Source organism: Falco biarmicus, chromosome 17, assembly GCF_023638135.1.
Source record: "Falco biarmicus isolate bFalBia1 chromosome 17, bFalBia1.pri, whole genome shotgun sequence".
NCBI classification, from domain to species: domain Eukaryota; kingdom Metazoa; phylum Chordata; class Aves; order Falconiformes; family Falconidae; genus Falco; species Falco biarmicus.
In genome coordinates, this window is record NC_079304.1 from 2970576 (window position 1) to 2988381 (window position 17806).

Below are 17806 nucleotides of genomic sequence, written 5' to 3' on the forward strand. Positions count from 1 at the left end.
TCCTCCAATGCTCCACTGCTATTCTTTACGCCACCCTTACAGTTCATGCTGACTAGTGATGCAGAGGAATACGTGCTGGCTTAATGATGTCAGGTATGTTCATTAATTATCACCCAACTGGCTATAAGGACGATTACAAAGACCCAGGATTTTAATTTCCTTAGAGCCCACTTGGCAACACCAAGAACTGAAGAAGGTTCCTCATGTAGACATTTAATGAGCAAAACCACTTCTGACAGCAATTATACAGCATCTCATCCTTATGTTCCTTCTTCAGACAAAGACCAAGGTCAAATCTGTAATTAAAGCTTATCAGGGTGCCCATATGAGTGGGTTGCAGGGGGAGGCCTGCCTTCGGTTATATTTCTTGCATTTTGACCAAGGCACACTATCAATGTGTATTACACTTGGAAACTGCTAAAAAGGCTGGTTTGTTACGAACTAAAGAGATAAACAAATCACAGGCGAATAATTCTGAGTCCCCAGCCTGGGGGTTTTGCTGTTTGACCGCTACTGCATATACTTTGCCATGCTATTCAACAACAACAAACATTCGCTTCTGAACCGATAACACGTTTTCGGAAGCACGCCTGGCAATGCAGAAGGGGTACTTTGTGCCCTGCCCATCAGCTTCTGCTTGCCCTGCATGACACCGTTGTCTTGCTGCAGCACGTAACCTCTGCGCAGCTGGCTCCCAAATGTAACCTCTGTGTAGCTGGCTCCCAAATGTAGTTACCTCCACAGTGGCACGGCACGGCATGGCACGGCGGCACACTTCTGCAGCAGCAGTGAGGGTTCATGTCGTGGTTTAACCCCAGCCGGCAACCCAGCCCCATGTAGCTGCTCTCTCACTGCCCCTCACCCAAAGGGATGGGGGGGAGGATCGGAATGTAAAACTCCGGGGTTGAGATAAGAGCAATTTAACAGGTAAAGCAAAAGCTGCGCACGCAAGCAAAGCAAAGCAAGGAATTCATTCACCGCTTCCCATGGGCAGCAGGTGCTCGGCCACCCCCAGGGCAGCAGGGCTCTGTCACACGTAACGGTTAATTGGGAAATGCCATAATGCCAGATGTCCCCCCCCTTCCTCCTTCTTCCCCCAGTTTATATACCCAGCATGATGCCATATGGTATGGAATATCCCTTTGGCTACCTTGGGTCACCTGTCCTGGCTGTGTCCCCTCCCAGTTCCTCGTGCCCCTCCATGCCCTCTCGCTGGCAGGGCCCAGGGAACCAAAAAGTCCTTGATTTAGTATAAACATCACCCAGCAACAACTAAAAACGTCAGTGCGGTTATCAGCATTGTTCTCACATCACGGCCAAAACACCGCACTGCACTGGCTACTGAGAAGAAAATTAACTCCATCCCAGCTGAAACCAGGACGGTGGTCCAGGGGTTTTCAAATCGGGCCTGATTACATTTATATTATGGCTTTCCTGCACAATTGCAAAGGCTGGGATGGGCTATGGACGCTGCGTTATGTCGGAGCGGTGTAAGCCAGAGGTAGCATATATAAGAATCAAGTCTTCAGGTTTTTCCATTTCCCATTCTTGTGACCTCCTTGTTAAATAGAAACAGTGGCAGCTAATCCGTGAATGTGTTAAACCGAGGCCAGGATGAGGAACTTACTAGGATTTCAAATAAAAGTGTCTGAACAAAATTATGTAGTAAGTTTTTGCCCTGACCCTTTGGAGTCTCGAAACAGCATTTAGTAGAATGAGAATATGCTTCAGCGTAGGATATTACATCGTTGGTTTCTCCTGGGATCAATTTTGCTAAAGTGTTGTTAGAAAATCGTGTTATGAGGCTTTTTTCAGAGGTTCAAAGTAGTTTTTAGGTGTATATTACTAAAATTGTTAAGAAACACTGTGATTTTAGTGCCAAGGGACACTAGGCATAATAAGACACTTTTTTTTTTTTCCCTTCATTCCCAGAAAACAAAATCAAAGCAGAACTCAGGTCAAGAGTTTTGAGGTTTGCTTAGAATTTCTGGTGCATTTGACAAATTTCATGAGAAAACTTCATTTTCTGTGAACAATTTTTAATCTGTTAAACTCTGGACTTTCTGGGACCTGATAGCGTTCCAGCAACCTCAACCGAAGCTGAAGCAGTGGAGGTCAGAGTTATTAGTCTGGCACAGGCTTCTCTCTTGAGAAGGCTGAAATTCTGGTGTTCTGTAATGGATTTGTGGGCTGCTAGGGAGTCCTTTCATCGCTAATAACTCGTAGCAGCGCCTGCGATGAAAGACGGACTAGGATCGTTTGGTTTTGCAAGACTGACAGGCTCCAGGATGACACCCAGCTGTTTCATCCTGTGATTAGACCCTTTCCTAGATAGCAAAAGGGCTGTGCCCACCTGTGTACCCATCTGCACTGTCCTGCTCCACCTAAAATTACTGCTGATAATTCAACTGCTCCTGAGCTTTCAACAACAGAGCTGCACTGAGTTTATCCCCAGGAAATTGTGGGAACGGGCAGGAGCAGGCTCCTTGGGATGCTCAGTTTAGCTTGTGTCACAGTGGGGCTGTCGGGGACTTACTGGTGGTGCTATTGTAAAGAAGGTGCTGACTGAACTCAGTGAGCATGAATAAGCTGTTTATTAAAGAATAATCAACCTATGGGCTGAGAAGGTATAGGATTAACCTAACGGCTGTTGCTGAAGTTAGCAGAGACCAGACCTTGCCACGTGCCGCTGCCTTTGCATCCCTGTGCCACGGTGAGTTGAGCGAGGAGGCAGCCCTTCAGTGATGCTCTGTGTCACATACCGCTCAAGAAAATCATTTCAATAGCCTTACTCCCTTTCCCTTCCTCTTCACAGGCTGACTGACACTAATGGAAAATATTCATCGATCCACATGGGATGTTATTGATGATCCGCTGGCTGGAGAGGTGTTTTATATGCCCTCTCTCCACAGGTATCTAGCTTGTTGAATAATTTGCTTGCAGTGTGCTGAGAAATGCCAATGAAATACAAATGGGAGAGTGACAGGGAGGAAATGTCACGCCTGGGCTGTTTCCCACTTGGTGGGGAAGATGGAACATGCATGCTGGGTACAGGGGTTTGCATCAGTGCCACGCTGCGGAACGTGACTTCGGTCGGTCTGTTTGTCTCTGGATGGAGATGGAAACCCTGTGAGAGAGGATGTGGTTATTTGTGCACCACAGGTACACGTGCTGTTTAATGTTTGGCTTGGACCTAATCCCCAAAAATCTGGACAAAAGTAAAAGTATTTCCAGTTTGGGAATGGCATTTCATCCCTGCCTGTAAATATGGGACAAAGGAGATGTATTTTCTTAGAGGGAAAAGAGGATGGCTTGTTAGCCGTTGGGTGTTTGAATTAAGTTAGAAGCTCAGGATCTCAGGTGGGGCTGAACCTCACCCAGTGCTCCCAGAGAGCACCAGCAGCGCCGGAGCTGGGGTGTCCCCTCTGCCCTGCTGGGTGCCCTGCTGGGTGGTTGGCTCTTGTCTGCTTGGGGTCTCTTCTGACGGGGGCTCTGGGGTTCCTCTTCTACTTGTGATCTGTGCTGGGAGCTCAAGTTTGCCTCCATCAGCAAGTCTAAAGACAGGTTGACCATCTTGGAAAAGGCTCTTGTTAAATGTGTTTAAGGCAAATATTGACCAAACAGAATAGATCATGCCAAGTCACCTCAAAATATGGTACCTTTTCTCCAATAGATATTAAATAAATATTGCTAGCAGCCATCAAATATAAAAGCTAATGGAAACTCCCTAGTATTAATTGCTTGGTTTGGTTCCAAAGGCAGCTTAGGAAAATGTACAGACATTTTTCCATTTATGTATCAGATCTACTATTTTTCTTTGTTTATCTGCTAATTTCTGGTGCAGGCACAGCACTAAATAATCAGATTGATGCTCAGTCAAAGCGCTTCCAAAAACTGCAAGCATGAGTATCTGATTTCTTCACGTAAGTCTTATGACAACAAAAGCATAAAAAGGGGTAAAAACCTGAAAGAATAAATAAAAATCAATAGCTGCACTTGCAGCTTGGTTTTTTGGGGGGGTTGTTTGTAAACTATTAATGTTTGCATTTGTTATTCATCTAGTATGTCTTAAAATGTAAGGGAGAAAAGGAACTCTGCGTATTGACAGTTTGGTTCTCAAATGGTTTCTACTGGGAGGCGTGTTGGTCCTTGCAGGTTTGCAGAGCAGAACTGCATTTTTACAAAGTACGTTTCAATACGTGGCGATGTGGGTTGGACCTTCTCCCGGTGAGGCAGCTCTGGGAGCAGGACTTGCTTCTTGGCCCCCGCTGCTCCTTGCTGCTGCGTACCCCCTACCGCTGCAGAGCTTTCTCTCTGGCTGGAGAAGTGTGGGGCTTTTCCCAAATCAAAATTATTCAACCATCTCTTCCTCCACTTTCTCAGCCCCTAAGAGCTCCGGGCTCTGGTGGAAATCAAGGCACGTGTGCCCCCCGAGAGCTCCTTCTTACGAAAGGGGGTCTCAAGGGCAAGCGTGCCCCCCCCCCCCCCCCCCAAGTGTCCAGCTTGGCTGTGCCTGTAGCAGCCTCTGCCGAAACATGTCACCCATCCCAGTGGGTTGGAGAAATGTGAGAAAGGAGGAGAGAAGTGAAAAGAGGGAAAGAAAAGTGTAAAGAGAGGAGAGGCTGAGAAAATCAAACCCATGAAAACGGGAAGGAAGAGAAGCTCATGGAGGAACTGACATTGCCGGATCTTTTTCGTGTCTGCAGGGCTTCAGTGTTTGCTTCAGGGCAGCTCCTGCATCCCTTCAAGGCAGCTCCTGCATCCCTTCAGGGCAGCTCCTGCATCCCTTCAGGGCAGCTCCTGCATCCCATCAGGGCAGTTCCTGCATCCCTTCAAGGCAGCTCCTGCATCCCTTCAGGGCAGCTCCTGCATCCCTTCAGGGCAGCTCCTGCATCCCTTCAAGGCAGCTCCTGCATCCCTTCAGGGCAGCTCCTGCATCCCATCAGGGCAGCTCCTGCATCCCATCAGGGCAGCTCCTGCATCCCTTCAAGGCAGCTCCTGCATCCCTTCAGGGCAGCTCCTGCATCCCTTCAAGGCAGCTCCTGCATCCCTTCAGGGCAGCTCCTGCATCCCTTCAGGGCAGCTCCTGCATCCCATCAGGGCAGCTCCTGCATCCCTTCAAGGCAGCTCCTGCATCCCTTCAGGGCAGCTCCTGCATCCCTTCAGGGCAGCTCCTGCATCCCTTCAAGGCAGCTCCTGCATCCCTTCAGGGCAGCTCCTGCATCCCATCAGGGCAGCTCCTGCATCCCATCAGGGCAGCTCCTGCATCCCTTCAGGGCAGCTCCTGCATCCCTTCAAGGCAGCTCCTGCATCCCTTCAGGGCAGCTCCTGCATCCCGGTGCCCGGAGTTCACTGCACAAATGCTGTGTCTGCACGGTGGGAAATGGTGCTGGGTCCCGGCGCTCCCAGCCGGCACAGCCCAGGGGAAGGAGAGGAAGCAGGCAGGAGAGGTCAGACAGAGATGGTTAAATTCATGACCCGTAGGAGCTCCAGATCCTGAGCCCTGCCCACAGAGAGCTTTCTGCCAGGTGGTGGCTTCTAACTGCCCTTATGTCACACCCAGCTGTATTTTAACACATCCAAGCCAGACTCTAATGGTGACAGAGTTACAAGGCTGGGCTTGGGACAGCAGGAACTAACCCGTCTGCACACTGCACACGGAAAGACCAGAAAAGCAGGTTTGGGAATGGCTCCAGCAATAGACAACTCGCTTGGGGACAAGGCAGAAGTGGGAATTCTGACCTACTAGAAGGTATCCCTAAGACAGAGCGGCTGAACAGTATCTTGTCTCTGCTTGGTACCCGGTGACATCTCTGTGTGAGAGAGATTTGTCACATCTGAATTACGCCGCCTCTGGTCCTGGGCTAGCTGGTGGCTGCGTGGCACTCTCACGGCAGAAATGCTCCCGTAAAGATCTCCCACGGAAAAGGGTGGGCTGCCAGGCCGATGAATTAGTGCCACACATTATTCCCGTTAGACACCCTGCTCGCGTATATCTCACCCAAACGGAGGCTTTCCCCGGGGAAGTAAAGGCCCACAAAACAACTCCTGTTTAATCATGGAGTCAGCACCACACTTCAGGCCAGGAGCGGTTTTGCTGGTGCCAGCTGAGGATCCGGGCACATGCCCAGGTTTTCCTCCACACAAGGCATCGTGCTTGCAGCCCTTCCGCTAGCATTGTGTTTTCTTGCAGATAAGCTTTCTTTTTCCTTTATTGCCTGAAGTTTTTGAGAGAAATGGTGCCGTGACCACTGTTAGCGCACACACGGGGTCTGGGGGTGGTAATAGTGTTAATCAACAAGGGGCTGTTTGTGTCGCCCCTTCTCCTTTTGCCACCACATCGTTTGTCAGAGAATCGGTCCCGTGCAGGCAGGTCTGCAGGGGAGATTTTGTGAAAGGGGAAGCAGGTTTAGCTACACAGAGGCTCGGGAGACACTGCCTGGCAGGATGCTCTTGCAGTGCTGGAGTAAAGCAAAGCTGCAAGTTCCCTGACTGTCTCATGACACAGCCCGGTCTTGCTGCTCACTGCCTGCCACGCTGGAGCAGCATCAGTCTTCATAGTGAGGCATTTTGCCTTTGTTAACGGTCAAAGGCTCTTAGTCAACTACAAAGTAGAATGAGAGACATCAGGAAAGTCTCCTGCCTCATGTGCATTCCGTTGTGTAAGCTGGACATAGGGGATACACAGCTTTTGAGCTGTACGTAGGTATTGGTACACTTGCCTCTGTGCACACTGTGCACACATCAGCAAATGTCACAAGGCTTATGCCACGGCTCAGAGAAACAGCTGGCTGCACGCAGCAAGCTGTGAATATCTCCTGGGAAGAGCAGCTGGCTTCCTAGGCACCAACAGGATGCAAAAGAGATGCAGGAGATGTCCCCGCGTGGACCTGGCCTGGGGTCAGCCACCCGCTCCCGTGTCACCTCGGAGCTAGTCCGAGGATGGGCATGATCCCCACAAAGCGGTTCAGCTGCAGGAGCAGAGAGGGATCGCTGGGGACCACGGAGCTCACCTGCCAGGGTTCAGCACCTCAGGCTGGCGAAGCTGTGAGATACTCTGAGATGGAGGAAGATACTTTAGATCGGCAAAGCACCGAGACTCCCTGTAGCCAACTAAGCCCTGTGCGGTCTTCACAGAGTGGATGAGACCGTCTCTGACAGGACTCTGCTATGCTGGTCACACCAACAGCAAAATTAACTCTCCCTTGTGCGTCTGTACTCAGAGCTTCCACGTTAACACTGCAGATGCACACTGGTTTCAGTGCTGGAGAATCTGTGGGTGAGGATGCCTGTAGGTTTTGAAGTCAGAGAATACGGGCACAAAAAACTTGGCTCCTAAAGGAAAAGACACGCTAACAGGGAAGGGATTATCAGAGATTATTTTCTCCTGTTACTTGTAAAAATATTTTGTAGAGGCGAAGATTGTTGGTAATTATCTATCTCTCACTTGTGAGCCAACAGGCAGCTGAGCATGAAGGACATCTGCGTGCTGTGCTAGATGGCTTGTTTTCCTGTCTCTGCGTTGATTCCTTTAAATACTATGGGAATTCAGCATTTCCAGTCTATTTACCCTTCGTAAGAGCACTGTACGTCTGTCTGTTAAACAGCAGCATGTACTCAGTTTGTACATAACAAGATGATGCCCCAGCCAAAGGAAATCAGATTGTTCAGGCAGTGAGCAAAGGGCAGAGCTGAAACGTGAATTTGCCCGACGCAGCCCCTTGCAAATCGGCAAAGCACGGGGGAATACGGAATCAAAATGTTACTGTGCAAGCCAGGGGGCCAGTGGCTGCTGAAAACGTGATGGTTTTTCAGATGTCTTAGCTTAAGGGATCCTGGAGGCTTGCCAGTTTCAAATTTGAAAATGTTTAATTCAAAAGTGCATTGGTGCTCAAAAAAAAAAGAGGCAGAGTGCCGAACAGAGGCAGGGCAACCATCATGAAGTGTTAAGTGCATCAAACGGAGAACAGCAAGGGACTGTTACCTTTGTCTGGAGACTGCACAGTTCCAAAGAAATAACAATAATGTGCTTTTATAAAATATATGCACTTTGCCATGCAGAAATTGAAAAACTGGTACCCCACATAACAAGACTGTGATTTGTCCAGGCATTGTAATAACTGGCCTAATAGAAGCAAACTTCTCTACAGTAATACATGTATATGTTATATACATGTGTTATATACATGCAGGCTGTGAGCTCCAGGACCAGGCATCATATAAATACATGTATTATATATATTTTATATATATATATACACTACTAATACAGTAATACGTTATCCAGAAGTGTGTGGGCATTTGCTTATACCGCTGTTACTAAACCCCACGTTATTAAATAACAGAGTTTGGAGATTGTAAGTTCAAATCAGAGCAAAAGATGTGAGGCTGATGGTTTTGGAGCAAATGATCTCATTTCATTCCTGGAAGGGTGGAGGCCTGAACGCTCTGGAAGTGTATATAAACATTACAAAATAGACTGAAGGCAAATGCATTCTTGTAGCGAAGCGATAGCACGCCTAAACCATCAGATCTGCAATAAAGGGTTCTGTGGGTGATGTCAAACGGCTGGCTTTCATTTGCCTACATGTGCAATCATCAGTAGATATCAAATATTCATTTCCAGACCCCTGTGGCTGCAGTTGCAGCAGCATTTGACAGCCAGCCCCGTGGGGAAACTGGAAAGTTGCTGGATTTACCTAGAGTCGGTCAAACCGAGTAGGAAGAGCTCTGGTGGTGCCCCATCCACACAAGCCTCTAGGACCATCCTGGGCACGTAGGCGGGAGCAGATGTGTTTAAATACCACTGGGGACGTTTTTGACTGGCAATAGGCTGTCGGTAAGATACCAAGGCTTATTGCGGCGCAGCCATGCGAGACGGCGAGGCAGTGCCGGTTCCCTTGCAGGTGAAGCATCCTTCGCAGCCAACCCACCTTAGAATTAGAGCTATGAGCCCGAAGGCAGCAGCTGCACTGGGCCCTGCCTGGTTCAAACTCTCTGGCTGACCACCCAGAACCTCCACCCCACTCGGTCCGTTCCTGGCGTCACCCGCAGGGAGCTGTGGCTGATTTCCATTTCTGACAGTCCGGCTTGAGGAGCCTCGGGTGGGAGTTTCCCTTCACTGTCCGAAAGCAAAAACATATTTGGGATTCAAAGAGATGTTGGGTGCGCTGCATCCCAGCCATCCTGCTGCAGCCTCTCCTGGTGCAGTCAGACCCAAACTTAGCGGGCAAAGCTGGGAAGACCTTATGCCCCCTGAGCTTGAAAGTAAACTGAGACAGAAAAAATGAAACCTTCAAAGGCTTTTGATTTCTTTCTATTTGATCATCCATTCTACTGCCTTTCCCCTTGGGCTCCTCTGGCTGTGAGTCTTGCAGGTCATGGAACTTTATTAAAATAATATACCAGGAAGATGCTATTAATGATTAATAAAGGCTTTATATATTTCTTTTCAATAATTTAAGTTCACTATGGTCAATGCTATTACACTAAATACCAGATTAATTAGTAAAGATGGGATTGCTCTCAGGAAATTGTCACTGTAACGTTATCCAGCCTTGGAAGGTGCCCATTAATTAACACTTAAAACTCAACTTGGAATCATAATAGAGTTTTATTATAGTTCTTGCCATTCTCACACATTCTCACACATACTGATGAATTATCTCTCATTAACGTTACCGGAAGGACATAGCAGATGCCCCGGTGCTGCCTGCGTACAGGCGTTGTTCCATCCCCAACCCTGAGCCCAGGGAAGCGAGGGCACCAAGGCTTAGACAGCTCAAGGAACCTTTACCTCCTGCTGGTTTTCTTTGACTTAAATCAGCATTTTCCATCAGAGGTAAAGATCCCCTGAGCTCATTACAGAGACCGTAAACTCACCCTTGAGGGAAGGCTAGTGCTATGTTTGCAGATAGTTGGGTAGTGGGGGTGCAGTAGGTCTAACAGGTTAATTATGAGGAGGAGCAGCATTAGGGATATGAGGATTAGTGCTCATTTGTGGCCTTTTTTGTTTAAGGGTATTATTAGTTGTTTTGTGATTTGGTGAATGAGTCATGATTGAAGAGCGGAGAAGCAACTGTTGATTCCTCAAGTGCCGAGGGAGGGGAATAGGAGGGAGGGGAAGAGCGTGGAGAGTAGGGCTAGCAGCATGCCTAGGACCAGGGGCTTGAGAATTGGTCCAAAAAGCTTGAGTTCATGGTCAGAGTCAAGGGGTCGTTTTGTTGGGAGTTTGGGCTTTAGCGGAGGGGCGGTTGGTAGGGGTGAACGGTAGGAGCTTAGGTTGGATGATTAGTGAAAAGATCATTCAGGCGGCTAATATTGTTAGAAATCATGGGATGGGATTGAGTTGGGGCATATCATTAAGGAGGGGTAGGTCTTCCTCTTTCTCTAGCTTAAAAGGCTGGTGCTGATCCATAGGTTCTTAATGCGTGGAGTCCCGCCTGGCGCTGAGCCCCTTGGTGATGGGCTTCACCGTTAGAAGAGGTCTCAGAGGGCTTCCAGCGTAACGCAGGCTCATCAGAGCAAACCTTAACGTCACATTCACTCCCACCAGGCTAACCACCGAGAAATGCTTCTTCTTCCTCCACCGTTCCCACCGGAGATATCACTTGCACGGCTTTTGTGGCGTGATTTAAATGCTGTACCATTACTTGGCCGTAGCACTGGGTGCACAGACAGGGAATGAATCCGAGTGTGCGTGGCAGCTCAAGAGCTGCTCTGACATTTGAATTCACATTCTAGACATGAGCCAGAAAAATGTTGCCATACAAGAAATTATCAGACAACTGGGGCCCTGCAGATAAAACCGATTACCACCATGGAACGCGATTATTCATTAACTGCACTTAACCTCGACGTCAAAGAACCTGTAATATTTATAATTTCTTTCAGCAAGCGTCCAGAACTGTTAAAAACAGGTAACCCCGCTCAAAATGGGAGAGGCATCTCCTTTTCATGAGCTCCAGTTGTTGCATTGGTGTCTTTACAGTATCACCTTTTCCAAAGTCTATGGAAATAGTGAAATGTCCCGCGAGAAAAAGATTTCCAGTATGTTACAGCCCTATATGATTTTTAGAGCTGTATTTTAGGTATTCTCATCAGATAATGGCAGATATCGATCTATTAACTCAATGATACTTGGTTTTTAAAGCAGAGTTTCATTTGAGCAATGGCAGCTTAACCGTGGACAAACCCATGCCATTTCTTTGCTGCAGAACTGGCTGCCCTGGAAGGCATCCCACCCTAGACACATGGGATGGTTTTTAGGCTTGAATGGAAAAAATGACAGAATTCAGGTTGATTCCTGAAAGAAAATACACCATTTTGTCCTGTGCACCAGCCAGGGGGGTGTGGAACTGCCCTGCATTACACCCAGAAACAGTGCAGCATTCGGAGCCTCAGCAATGCATTGTACCTTGCACGACACAATGCACACATACAGCATTGTCACTGCTGTATGAAGTTTCTTATTTTTTTCACTTGCTCACATGCTGATTCTTTACAAGGCCACTGATGAGCAAGGATTTAACAAAGCAATGCGGAGCAGTTTCTCCTGAGCTGCGATCCAGCCCCACGCCAGTGCAGGGTCCCAGGAGTGCAGCAGCCCACCCCTGAGCTGGGGCTGCCCGGGGGGAAGGGGCACCCCAGGGAGACCCACAGCCAGGGCTGGGTGGCAGCTGCTCTGCACAGCCACAGCGCTGGGCTCCTACCAGCAAAGGCTCCGAAATGCCGGCAAGGGAGGGAATGAGGAGGGAAGAGGTCGTAACAAAGCCTCCCGGAGCGAAGGGCTGCAGAGCCGTCAGCCCTGGGCAGCCTTTGCACCCAGGTCTGGTCCTTCAGTGGGGACAGGGTGGATGTGGGTGCAAGCATCATGGGGATGCTCCATCACCCAGGCACAGGGCTGTGTCTTGGTGATCCCGGGCTGTGTTGGCAGCTGGTGCACAACCTGCAGCATGGCAGGGATGGGTGCGCTGCTTGGAGCCCGACTCCTGCTTGGCAACAAAACGAGAGCAAAGGTTTTGCACGTCTTGCGCTCTGAATAGTTTGTTTGGATTTGTTCCTTCAGAACCACACAGGTCAAACTGGCTCTGAAGCTGGTCTGTTATCGCTACACTCGACCCAAGCACAGACGTGAGCCCCAGGCAGCCGCAGGGACCCACAGGCACACGGAGCTGTGCACAGCACCCCTGCACCAGCACCCCTGGAAGGCAGCAGCATCACCCCTGTCCTGGCCAGCATCCTGCCTTATGCATCCCTGGGTGCCGCTGCTGATGAGTTTTATACTCTCGCTGAAGCACTGGCAACTGAAAAATTGAGACAGTCCTTTTCTGGACGTCAAGGGACATTCTTTCAGTTTTTTCCTTCAAAATGCTTTAGTAATTCACTAAAGGAATGATGTGCCTACTATTTATTACCATTTTCTGGTAGTATCTTTCCTGGTGACTCATGCACTGTGTCTTTATAATCCAATAATTGTTTTCAATTTCCACATGGTGTCAGATTTAATTATATCTCTGGTGTTTGATCCAGTGATTTAACTCTTTCTCTTTGGAATCTCTATTTTCATTATTACTTAGAGGCAGATTTAGATGTGCAAAGTGCATCATAGGTCTTTAATATTGAAGGCAATATCCATTATTTTTTATTTAAGGCTTCCTAATAAGCAGTCAGGCTGTGGATGTCAGCCAGAATTGCAGGTTTCTCCTTACCATATCAGCCGGCATGCTATTAGGAAGTTTGGTGTCTTTGTGTGTCAGGAATATACTCTTAATTGTTCTGATGGCCTTTTATTTACTAGTCCAAACCACACAGATCAAAACGTCTCTTTGTTGCTTGTTCATAACATCTTGCTATTTTTCCTGTAGGATAAAAACAGTTTTGTATTTCTCTGAACCATACTGGTAGCCCCGTGGGGGTTCTGCTGAAAGGAAGATACTTGGAAAGGGCTTGGGGACATGGTGCATCTGCTGATGCGGTGGCTTTACAGGGACAACTGCAGACAAGGTGGCTGATTCCCTTTGCTCTTCAATGGAGAGATAGGCTGCTGTCTTCGGGGATTCCTAAAAAAACCCACTCTGTTTCAGACAGAAAACTTAAGATTCAGCCCAGAGTTGTCTGGAACTCAGATGGTGACGATCAAAACCTTTGTAAACCCATAGGAAGCCTGTTGTTTGAGTTTCTCAGACAATCAGTATCTCCCAATTTTGCAATTAAAATGTCTTGCAGCTGCTCTGACGCGTTAAATAGATGGGCTGCAGCACAGGTCCTCTGGGAGCTGCCATGTGTCCTTCAAGCTCTTTTTGGGTCCTTGTGGGAAGAGATGGTTGGTAAAGGGAGCTTCAGAAATCTTATGTTAATGGATATAAATACCAGCCTAGTGCTTAAATGGAGCTGCAAGTTTCTTAGTGGTTGGTGGAGGCTTAGAAGCTTCTCTTTTTGGAAGAAAACTGTTTTCTTCCTACATTCCCTGTTTTCAGTCTTTCTAGGAAGTAGAAATCCTACGGAAGCAAGCCGATGTGCTTTTCTTGTGACCTTGCCGACTTCTGAATCCAATAAGAAGCCTATAGAGGTGATGGGATTATTTTTCGACTCTTTTGGGGTCTCTGCATCCCCAGCAGAGGCTAGATAAGCAGAATGCAGTCAGGGTGAAAGAGAAACCTATTTGGGCAGGCTATAGCAGCCCGTCCGATGTCTGATAAGGGTTGAGGTGCCAACAGCAGCGGACTGAGGAAGGGGCTAGAGGTTCCCCATTTGCATCTTGCAGCAGGTTGTGTTCTGAGCCCGGTGCCCAGGGAGCAGCTCTGCTGCTTTGTGCTCCCCTGTCACCGGTGCACCAACAGCTTGTCTTAATCAACCTGCTTCTAGCGTGCATAAGGAGCTCCTGTGTTGTATCAGGGATCTAAATCCAAGCAACCCTGCACAAGCGCAGAGAGAAAAGCCCTCGTTCCCTGTTGGGGGGCAGACACAGCATTGGGAAGCTGCTTGGCAGTGTGTCACTCTTCCCTGGGTGACACTAGGGGTAGAGCAAGAATGCTGATTTCGACATGCTAATTAGCTACGGCAGCCTCGGCTTAGGGGTGCAGACAATAGTGCTGTTGTGAATGAGTCCAGCACACACAAATGCGCTTTTCTCCGCGGGCGAGGTAACTTAGCAGCCTTTGCTCATCAGCAGCTTCTCCAGCTGGACGCCTGGTATCAGCTTTGGGGTGCACCCCGCTCCCCGTGCAGGAGGGACCGCAGCAGCTCTGGCTGCCTTGCTCACATCAGGCTCCCCATTGCTTTCAAGAATTAACTTCTATGTGAGTTACATCCAGCCTTATATGTGAGATGAGAGAAGCAACACACGACACCTGGTAAAAGTGCTTCGGTGATGATGCCCTGGGAACCTGTGGGTGCAGTGGCCAAGCGGTAAGTGTGTCCCTGGGGTGAGCCACAGCCCCGGGGCTTCCAGCTCTGCAGAACTGTGGCAGGAGGAGCAGTGCCACCCCCAGCACTCCCTCTGTGCTCCAAAGAACATCTGCGGATATCCCAGTGGAGCTCAGGTCTGGCAAGTGCCACCACTGATCAGGCTAAAATTCATCTGTCCGGCTCAGGCTTGCCTGGCTGCATCCCTGCACCCACGGGACCCGGGCGGCACCCAGGGGGCTCAGCCCTGTGCAGGGGTATGTGACCCCAGGGTGCTGTGCCAGGCTGCAGAGGGCTGACTCTGGGCACAGAGGTTCTTTTCCTGGCTCCGCCATACATATGCTTGTGATCTGAAAGCAGATTTTCTCCGTGCGACTATGCCTTGATTTATCAGCACATGCTGAAACACCCCTCCTTTGCTTGGCAGCGTTCAGCACCTTTGACTTAGGCGTGTTCCAACAGCTCTAAGGGCAAGGTGAAGGATCCATCCCTGTGCTGACACAGAAGACACCAGAGGAGAACACTCACCCAGCTCCACCAAGAAAGACTAGACCCTCAGGGTTCTCTTAACACAGCCCAAAACTCCTCCAAGTCTCGATACATTCACAAAAGAGGATTGCTTGTGGGGGAAGGACCTGTTTCCATGCACACAGATGCACACACTAATTGATTTACAGGCTTGGGACTGTAAAAATCCCCGAGATCAATATTGATGCTCAGTAACACAAGGCAGAAATACATAATGAGGAGCAAGGAATCCAATTGCCTCTCAGGTGTCCTTAACGATGGGATACTAATAGTCACAACATTTGTTGGTATAGAGGTCCTCTCCTTCCCTCTAGGCAGGGTCTTGCCTTTTCTTTAGCAGACCTAATTGGCCTTATTTTTCTGAGATGTGACTAGTCCCCGTAGCAAGATCCTGATGACAAGGGTAATGAGAGAGTTACGTACATAGGGTATAAATGTATTTTGTGAGGAAGCTAATTTACTCCTAGATATTGTGGCTGTCCAGAAGTCACCCCAACAGGCAAACAGACCTCCTGTGGAGTTGGGCAGGCAGCCAAGGACACGGGTTACTAATGCAGGCTGGCAAGAAGCACCCATTCCTCCATGTCCCTGCAATTACTGCAGTTAGTCATGGCAGTGTGGGATCCAGAAGCAGCTGCTCTGCCAGTTCCTGCACCTGTGCTTTGCCTCCGTCATGTTGAGTCATCCCTCTGCTGCCCCCAGCCCAGGGATCCACGCAGCCTTGGGGTCAGACCTCGTCTTTCCCTGGACACATCCTTCCCCAGTGGGGCACTGCCTACCGGTGCACGGACCCCTGCATCCTTCCTCAGGAGCTGCAGCTCCTATGATGGGCACCATCCTGGCAGAAGCGGCTGGCGCGGAGCTCTCCTGGGAGCGATCTGGGCTTTAAGGGAATTCTCAGGTTCCTGCTCTCAGGAGCAGAACGTTTTCGGTCGTGATCCAGGCTGAAGGGGCCGCCCGTCCCAGTCCGCTGGCTGCTCATCATACCCCACGGATACAGGAATGCCTTTTGAGGCAGGACACCTGCACTGGCAGCGTTGCTCACTAATTTTTCTGCAGGCACTAATTAGAGACCTCAAGTCCTCCTCACTTGCTACGTCTTTCATGTGTCAGCTCTACTTCTTCCATCTGCTTGTTTTTGTTTCTCTCTTTTCTGTGCTGACTCATCTGCCAAAGACAGCCTGTGCGTGCTGGGAGGCTCCTGGGGTGGCTGGTGGCCAGTGGCCAGTGGCCGGTGGCTGTGTCCTGCAGCGAGCTCTGCTCCTGTTGGGCACCTCTGAGCAGGAGGTTTGCACCGAGCGGGCAGGCAGGGGGTGAAGCTGCCATTCAGGCAGCCTGGAGGGAGCGGGGAGGTCACCCCACGTCAGCCAGAGCCAGCTCTCCCAAGGTCCAGCCCTCAGTGACCAAGAGCTCTCCAGGCTGTGAATCAGACCACAAGCTGGCTTCGGGGATTCGAGACATTGTCTCGGGCAGCCTGATTCCCCCCGTTGGCCAGGCAGGAGGCTGGGGTACCCCAAGTCCCCTAAGGTAACCCCAGCCCCCGCTGACCACGAGGTCGCCCAGCTTGCCAGCAGCACAGGTCCTGCCCCCGTCACGCGTGCTGCATCCCCCTTGCGCACTCCGGGGAAGGTGGGAGGGTGATGTCTTCCATGGCTCTGCAAGGCAGCACGCACCAAGGGGCACCCCCCGGGCGTTTCTCCGGGTTTCAGAAGCTGAGAGCATCCCACATGCCGGGATCCAGCTGCTCTGTGCAGCTGGTGCACCGGGACGGCATCACTTACCGGTTACCTGGCGCTTTTTAATAGGAATGCGGTGCCCGCTGCTCTGACCACTGGGGACCGGGGGCCGCCGTTACACCCCACGCACAGATTTATCACTGCCTTTTATTTATTGCAGAATTACCTGCCATTGGCTTCAGCAGCTTCCTTAGAGCTGTTCCCATGCTGAAAAGGGGAGAAAAAAACCTCACACTTTCATTGTCTAGTTTTCCATATAGTCCCTTATTTTTATATATATATTTTTATATAGGGGGGAAACCCACACACACGCTTTCATTGCCTACTTTTCCATATAGTCCCTTATATTTTCATATATATATATATATATATGGGGGGGAAAACCCCCACACTTTCATTGCCTACCTTTCCATATAGTCTTTTATATTTTCAGATATATATATTTATATAAGGGGGAAAAAACCCCCACACTTTCATTGTCTACTTTTCCATATAGTCCCTTATATTTTCATATATATATTTATAGGGGGGGGGGGGAACCCACACTTTCATTGTCTACTTTTCCATATAGTCCCTTATATTTTCATATATATATTTATAAAGAGGGGAAAAAAACCCCACACTTTCATTGTCTACCTTTCCATATAGTCCCTTATATTTTCATATATATTTTTTTATATAGGGGGGGAAAAAAACCCACACTTTCATTGCCTACTTTTCCATATAGTCCCTTATATTTTTATGTATATATATAAAAGAAATCTCCCAGACTGCACCCAGGCAGGCTGCTGCCCTGATCTGGAGTAGGGACCCAACAATGGTTTTATTTGCTCTCTTCCGTGGCTGTGGCTCTCCTTTCCTCCTTCAGATACATTCCACTCCATACACCCCCCCTTTTCTACACTTCTTTTGATTTGGCTTCCTGTTTTATCTTGTGGATTCCTCTGTAGAGAAGGAGAGCGAGGGAGACGGAGAGGGACTCCTTTGAAAAGTCTGGTTAAATGAACCACTGTGGGAGTCCAAATACTCTTTATAGTCAAGCAAGCTGGTGGAGGGGCGAGTGCCAGAATATTAAGCTGCGTGCTGAATGCTGCCTGCAGAGAGCAGCCCCTGCAGCCTTCTTGGCGGGGGGGGGG